Source organism: Gymnoscopelus microlampas (assembly GCF_963454915.1).
Source record: "Gymnoscopelus microlampas genome assembly, chromosome: 4".
NCBI classification, from domain to species: domain Eukaryota; kingdom Metazoa; phylum Chordata; class Actinopteri; order Myctophiformes; family Myctophidae; genus Gymnoscopelus; species Gymnoscopelus microlampas.
In genome coordinates this window covers 15,188,795-15,196,702 of record NC_139941.1, presented here as the reverse complement: position 1 = coordinate 15,196,702, position 7,908 = coordinate 15,188,795, and positions in this window count along the sequence as shown.

The following is a 7,908-nucleotide window of genomic DNA, read 5'->3' as shown; positions in this document are numbered from 1 at the left end:
CTCCCTGTTCTGACCTACTGTAAACGGCGTGTACCTCGCCTAAAAGAAAAAATTGCCGACCGATGTGAATGACGAGCTATCCGCAAATGTCGTGAAATAATCACAAAATCACATAAATCCACATCACATATAACCCTAACCCTACGACCAGTAATGTGATGTTATTATTATTATTATTATTATTATTATTATTATTATTATTATTATTATTATGTGATGTGGATTGACGTGATGAAGCTTTACTCGCAAATAGCCTGAAACGGTACAACGGCAATACAATTACGCGAAACGACACACAATGTAAAGGACGACATGCATCACATACCTCCACATATGTTCATATGTGACGTGGACTAACGTGATGATGTTTTACCCGCATATGTTGTGAAATGACACAACACAAGACATACATCACATCAATGCACATCACATACGGCCCCCGTGTACGGTCATATGTGATGTGGGCTGACGTGATGAAGACTTACCTGCATATGACGGAAGCGACGTGAAATCAAATGTAATTTTTACCCGCATGTGTTGTGAAATGACAACACATACATCACATCAATCCACATCACATACTACACTACACTACACCATGGACTTATGTGATGGGGGCTGACGTGATGAAGACTTACCTGCACGGATATAACGTGAAATCCTGAGACGCGACGCAAATCAAATTACTTAACGCAAATGACGCAAAATGCAACGAGACATAAATCACACAAACGCTGGCCGTGACCCAATAATTAAAAAAACTGGTCCAGTCCCTTACATATTCTTCACGAATGACGGGCATTGAACGCAAACGACGCAAACCGTTGGCCCGCCACCCGTTAAATGACGCAACGCAAGCGGCGCTGATAGTGCAAATTTTACAGTTAAAGCTAAAAAAAAATTGTGTTGATACTATGACAGGGCAAAAAAAAAGCTATATTTTTAACTTTATCAAAAATAGATAAAGCACAAATAGGTTTAACTATGTGAGTTTGCTATGTGACCAAGAGCCACATATACTATACCCTGTCACTATATTATACAACCTAGTATACATATACTGTACCCTGTCACTATATTATACAACCTAGTATACATATACTATACCCTGTCACTACATTATACAACCTAGTATACATCTACTGTACCCTGTCACTATATTATACAGCTTAGCGTAGGCCTACATATACTGTACCCTGTCATTACATAAACAGCCTGGATACGTATACTGTCAGTACTACGAATAGAACCAAATGGACCAGTGACGGGTCCATTTGGTTCCATTTGTAAAAAACTCAAAGACACACTAGAAGGAAAAAAAGTTATAACTTTATTCAAGCAAATAATGAAGAGAAAAGAGGGGAAGTTAAAGTATGGAGGTCAGGCAGAAACCTTGTATGTCCAAAATTGTTACTTTTTAAAATGGACACAAAATAACCTGTGTTCCAATGGATCCAATATAATTATCATGATCTTTGCGTTGTGAGCTTGTAGATCGGCTGTTTGTACTGCTTTAGTATGTGACACTGTCACACGGTATGACCAAGTAAAGAAATGTCTTTACGACAATTTTTGTTTTAATATATATATATATATATATATATATATATATATATATATATATATATATATGGTTTCTGCCCGACAACCAATGATAGACCGTGTCACTACTATCACTTACCTTGAACAGCAGCCACGACTCAAACAGCAGATGAAATTAAAAAAACACTAAGAAAGAAGAAAATGACACCACGCACATCATTTGCTTTCTCTTTTAGTTTGCACAGACCTACAGCATAGATGACTGTTAACACAGTGTTAATGGGGCTACATGCTACCATAATGATACCAGACATAAATCACATAGCTCCACATCACATACATTTGTACACACAAACCACTAGTGAAGAACTAGTGCAATAGACAGGCAAGAAGAAAGAAATGTGTTTGTGAAAAGAAAGATAGACAAAAATAAAAAATCGATCAAATAACTCAGACACAAAAGTAAATAAAAACAAATAATCTTGTTATTGCTTTATTAAAGCAAAGAATAGAGAAAAAGAGGAGAAGTTACGACCACATATGGTCATATGTGATGTGGACCGATGTGATCAAAGTTTTGGGCGCAAATGACGTGAAACAATAAATAAAATCACATTAATCCACATCACAGAAAGGCACATTGGTCCTATGTGATGTGGACCGACGTGATGAAGCTTTACCCACAAATGACGCGATGCAAATGACGTGAAACGATAGACGCCGCAAATGACCACATACATGGTATGGTAGCATGTAGCCCCCTTAACAAGCAGCAGCTGCAATCAAAAGGTTCCTACCTTCCTGCCATCTTCACTTACGGACGTCTTCTTCTTGTCATCTTCGTGTTCTGTAAAGACACAAAAAAGAAAACAAAAACGTTGAGTTGAGCAGGCCTTACAGGGTGACATTTTGGAAGCCAAGATGGTCTGTAGAGCCATAAGCTGGTCACTGACAGGGCTGTGCCACCATTATGGCATTTTACTTGAGTAATTGTCACAAATAATTGCGATTAAGGATTTAATTGTATTGTACATGAACATTGAACATGTACCCGGTCATCAAATTATTGGCTTAGTAATGAGACAAACTAAAACAAAATCATGAATTCAAGGCTTCATGGGGTGTGCAATTTATAGAAAATAAGTAATTTTTTGGGTGAACTACTCCTTTAAGTACATGATTTGAAGATGCTTGACTGGCCTACAGCCACTGTGGGCATAAAACAATACGTTTTAGGTCTGATAATGATGTACTCACCCGTACATGTTCACATCATGTATACTTTACATTACTTAAAAAGGGATAGTTCACCCAAAAACGTACTTCTTTTCTATCGATTAGTCACCCCATGGAGCCTTGAATTATGGACCGGTAGGCAGCGGTTCCGGTAGGAGATACAAAGGAGACTCCTTGTGTCTCCTACCGGAACCGCTGCCGGTCATCAAATTATTGGTTTAGGAATCAGACAAAAACAAAAACATATCCATGAATTCAAGTCTCCATGGGGTGACTAATCCATAGGAAAAAGTGTTTTAAACTATCCCTTTAAGACAGGGGTCATCAACGTTTTTAGGCCAAGGACCCCCTAGCTGAGAGAGAGATGAAGCAGGGACCCCCTCTATATTGTATAAAATTGTGTTTGAGATAAACTTTTGCTGCTCTTTTTTCCCTCTACACCTATAACTCTTTGCTAAAAATAGCCGATCTACAAGCTCACTACGCCTTGCAGCGAGAGGCGTTGTGAGCTTGTAGATCTGCTATTTTTGGCTTAAGTTCTCCTCAGCAAAGGGATGCTAGGGTTCAAGTGGTTAATGTAAAAAAGATTTGGTGGACCCCCTGTAGTAACTCTGGGTCCCGGACCCCCTGTTGAAGGCCAACAAATTCTTCATTTGTTTTACATTTTGGGAGAAACATTGCCAATTTAGCAAAGAGGTGCCGTCTATTCCTGTATCAAACACCATGTTCAAGTAAAGTCTACAATGCTTATCATTTCATCAAGTTCCAGAAACAACTAAAGACGGTGGCTCTCAAAAGTTTCATATCAAATTTTCATACCCCAAATAAATATGCATTTGGCCAAGGATTGGGCCTCTTCCTTACTTCCTTCACATGTGTTACCAATGATACTAATGACGGCATTGTTCTATTTAGTGTAGCACAGTGGTTCTCAAAGGACACCCATAACTCTGAGTGTACAAATGGAACCAAATGGACCTGTGATGTGTTTCCATCTGTACACTCAAAGAGTTACACACCCGTAAGGGTCCGTTTGGAACAGAGCCTTCATTAGCATCATTGGTAACACCTGTGAAGGGAAGTGAGGAAGAGGCCAAACTTATTTCCAATATGGCCGCCGATTCCAAAACTCCAGTTTGTGCCTCCTACCTCCAGCAAGGTGTTGTGTTACGGTGAAATTGGTGACCTTCAGAAAACATGCGACCATCTCGTGGACTTCACAAAAACATCACCATGTCCAAATGTAAATAACAACCGTTTGTTTGTTTGTTTATGAACAGAGCAACACCGTTCATAAACTAACAGCGATTGACTTTGGATGTTTGACATGTGAAGTCCACAAGATGGACACATCTTTTGTCAGGTCACCAATTTCTCCATAAGGGCGCGCTCCCACCGCACTTTTATTTTACCTCTGGGGCAGAATCTGCCAATGCTTTGTCAATGCAAATGCGTGGATTCCTGGTCTTGTGGATTTTTTCCAAGAATCCATGCATTTGCATTGACAAAGCATTGGCAGATTCTGCCCCAGAGGTAAAATAAAAGTGCGGTGGGAGCGTGCCCCAACACTGGTGGAGGCAGAATGTTGAGGGTTGGGATTCGGCTTGAAAATAAAACCACAGGCGTCTTGGTTCAGCTCTGAGCCGCTAGACCAGTGGCTCTCAAAGTGTGGTCTGATACCAGTCATCAGTTACCATGAGTATAAACCCTAGGGTTTATACTAGACCTGTCACAATTATTACATAATAGCCTAATTGCAATTATTTGAATTTTCAATTATGTTTTGCATAATCGTCATAGTCATTACCATGTTAAGAATGTTCAAATATTTTCAAACATTTTGTGGAAATAGCATAACTACCAGCTCAAAACGTGTTGCGATGCGACACGTTTGGAGCTTGTAGATTGGCTATTTCCACTCTGCTAATCCCACTATGAATGCATTTTTTTGTAATTAAATAATGTATATTATTTGTCATATCTGCCTTGTGCAACTTTTATTTACGAAGCCCTAAAAGCCAAAAATAAATTACATTTGTATTCATAATGTTCCAATGCTCAACGACTAACACAGTTAAATCTTTGATCGCAATCATTTATGTGACAATGAATCGTCAACTTCCATTTTGTAATGGTGACACAGCCCTGGTTTATAATGGCCATCAGTGGTGGAAAAAATACTGATTTGTGTTTACTTAAGTAAAAGTATCACTACTGCCATGTAGAAATACTCTGTTACAAGTAAAAGTCCGGAATTCAAAATTCACTTGAGTAAAAGTACAAAGGTACTGGTATCAAAATGTACTTAAAGTACCAAAAATAAAAAGTACTCATTATGTAGAATATCCCCTTTCACAAGTTTTCAAAATATATTAAAATCTTTTGAAAATAGCAGATCTACAAGCTCAAACTGCGTCGCATCGCAACGCATTGTGAGCTTGTAGATCTTCTATTTTCAAATGGCCGAAATGTATATAGGGCTGAAGTGGTTAATAGGTTTTTTTGTAATTATAATCAAAATCTACAAAGTAACTAAAGTTTTCAAATAAATGTAGTTTAGTAAAAAGTACAATATTTGGATCCGGGATGTAGTGGAGTAGTATTGAAATTTGGAAATACTCAAGTAAAGTACAAATCCCTTGAAATTGTACTTTATACAGTACTCAAGTAAATGCACCTAGTTACTTTCCACCACTGCTGGCCAGGTGTGATCCAGGTACGTACCGTGTGGGGTCTCCCGCCGCTCGGTTGAAGATAGCTGGTATTAATAGAGCCGCGTAGGTTGTATGGCACCACGTCCCGAGCACCGTACGCCTTGTATCTCCAACGGAGAACGTTCGTTGGCACCGTTATACGTTTCAGCTCTCAGGGCTCGTTGCTGTGTCCATCTTCCTGCCCCTTGTCCTGAGTTACAGACACTCTATTACCAGCTATCTCCTGATGACTCCATCCATCCAGGACCTTCACTGAAGAACTCATACAGCGAGTCAAACGCTGAGTCATAGCTAGAAGCCATGACTCAGCGTTTTTAACTCACTGTATGCAGTAGATTTAGTCCACTCTGCAGAAGGTCACCACATGATTAACCTGCAAGACACAGATATACACCAATATTACATTTAATATATTGTAGAATATAATATTAAGATTGTAAAAAAAAAAGAACCAAACAAAAGACATTATATACTCCTTAAAGGTAGGGTAAGTTATATTTTTGATATTTTTAGTTTTTTTGGTTAAAAGGTTAAAGTATTATATTCTGATAGTAATCATTGCTACAGAGCGTTTGTTTGGTCAAAGGGGTCTCTCCAGCTCTTTAATAAACAGAATATAGTACATGTTCAGGTAGGTGACAACATTCAAGCCAATCAGGAGAGGGCACTGAAAATGCATGTTCTGTTTAATAAAGAGCTGGAGAGACATGAAGACTCCTTTTACTGAACAAACACTCTATAGCAATGAGTACTATCACAATATAGAGCTATTTAACACTTATTTTAACCAAAGTAAATCACTTACCCTACCTTTAAGTTTTTTAGGCTAGTGTTCGAAACTGTCGGGCAGAAATCTCTCGTCCTACTTGATCTATACTACAGCATCGCATAAAGCATCAACAGTAGAAGATCTACAAGCTTGAAACGTGGCGCAAAGCGACACGTTTTGAGCTTGTAGATCTGTAGCCCCTTTCGGGACCCTGTTTACCTTTTTTGTATTTGGGAAGACGGTAACCAGGGTCCCTTGACGCTCAAAGCACTCTCTCTCATATTCGCGGGTACCACTGTCTCGTCTCGGGCTAATAGCTCGTCGCTTGGAAGTTGCAGAGATTTCTCAAAGGTACCAAAAAGAGCAATACTAAACCGCGGTTAATCTGCATTAATGCGCTCGGATCGGCGCTGCCGTTTAACATTTTTAATCATTTAGTAAAGCTTAATTTCCTCTCTCACACTCTGCTCCACTTCCCATGTCCCGCCTCCCCGCGTTGTGATTGTCATGCAAGCATGTAGGAGCTCGCCAATCAGAGGCAGTACCGTAGGACCATAGAGGTATGCGTAGGACGCGCAGCTTGTCAGTCACCGCGGGGAGGCGGGCCATGGGAAGTGGAGCATTGTTTGAGAGAGGAAATTTAGCTTTACTAAATGATTAAAAATGTTAAACGGCAGCGCCGATCCGAGCGCATTAATGCAGATTAACCGCGGTTTAGTATTGCTCTTTTTGGTACCTTTGAGAAATCTCTGCAACTTCCAAGCGACGAGCTATTAGCCCGAGACGAGACAGTGGTACCCGCGAATATGAGAGAGAGTGCTTTGAGCGTCAAGGGACCCTGGTTACCGTCTTCCCAAATACAAAAAAGGTAAACAGGGTCCCGAAAGCGGCTAGTAGATCTGCTACTTTTGCCATTTTTGAATCCTGAAAAGGTTTTGGACATAATGAGGTTTCTTCCCGATGGAGACAATATTATAGTTTCATCTTAGCCTTGGATCAAGACTCATCATTATTGTTATCGGTTTTGATATCGATATTTATTTTAGATTAATCTAAAGAGTAAATAGAGTTTATAATCTCCTGTTGCAATGTAGCACTGTTATCTCTCATAATAGGCTTTTACATTTGTTTTGTTCTAGATATTTTATGAAAAGTATGAAATGTGAAAGGTGCTGTACAAATAAGGTTTTATTATGATCTAGCCCTGGTCCAAAGCGTCAGTGAGTTCTCTCTAACGCTCTGCCAGGCGCTCTGCTCTGCTTATAGACAAGGAATTCCACTGCCCTGTGCGGGCTCCAACTGTAGTACAAATAAACAAAACCACTTCACTACTCTCCAAAACAGAGGTTGTTTTATGTTGTTTAAAGTCTATTCTCGGAGGTGGGAAGCCTCTCATCACCCCACCTTCTCTGTAAAATACACTTTTTGGCCAGAAAAGAAAATATTTAGAAAATAATGTTTTTGGTTGCTCCACTGCGCCCTCTACAGATCTGGTCAATGGATTTTTTTCTATTGACCAGATTTTGCCTTCAGGTGAAATATTTTCTTTTCTGGTCAAAAAGTGTATTTTACAGAGAAGGTGGGGTGCCGAGGGGCTTCCCACCTCCGAGAATAGACTTTCAACGACACAACACAGTCTTTGTTTTG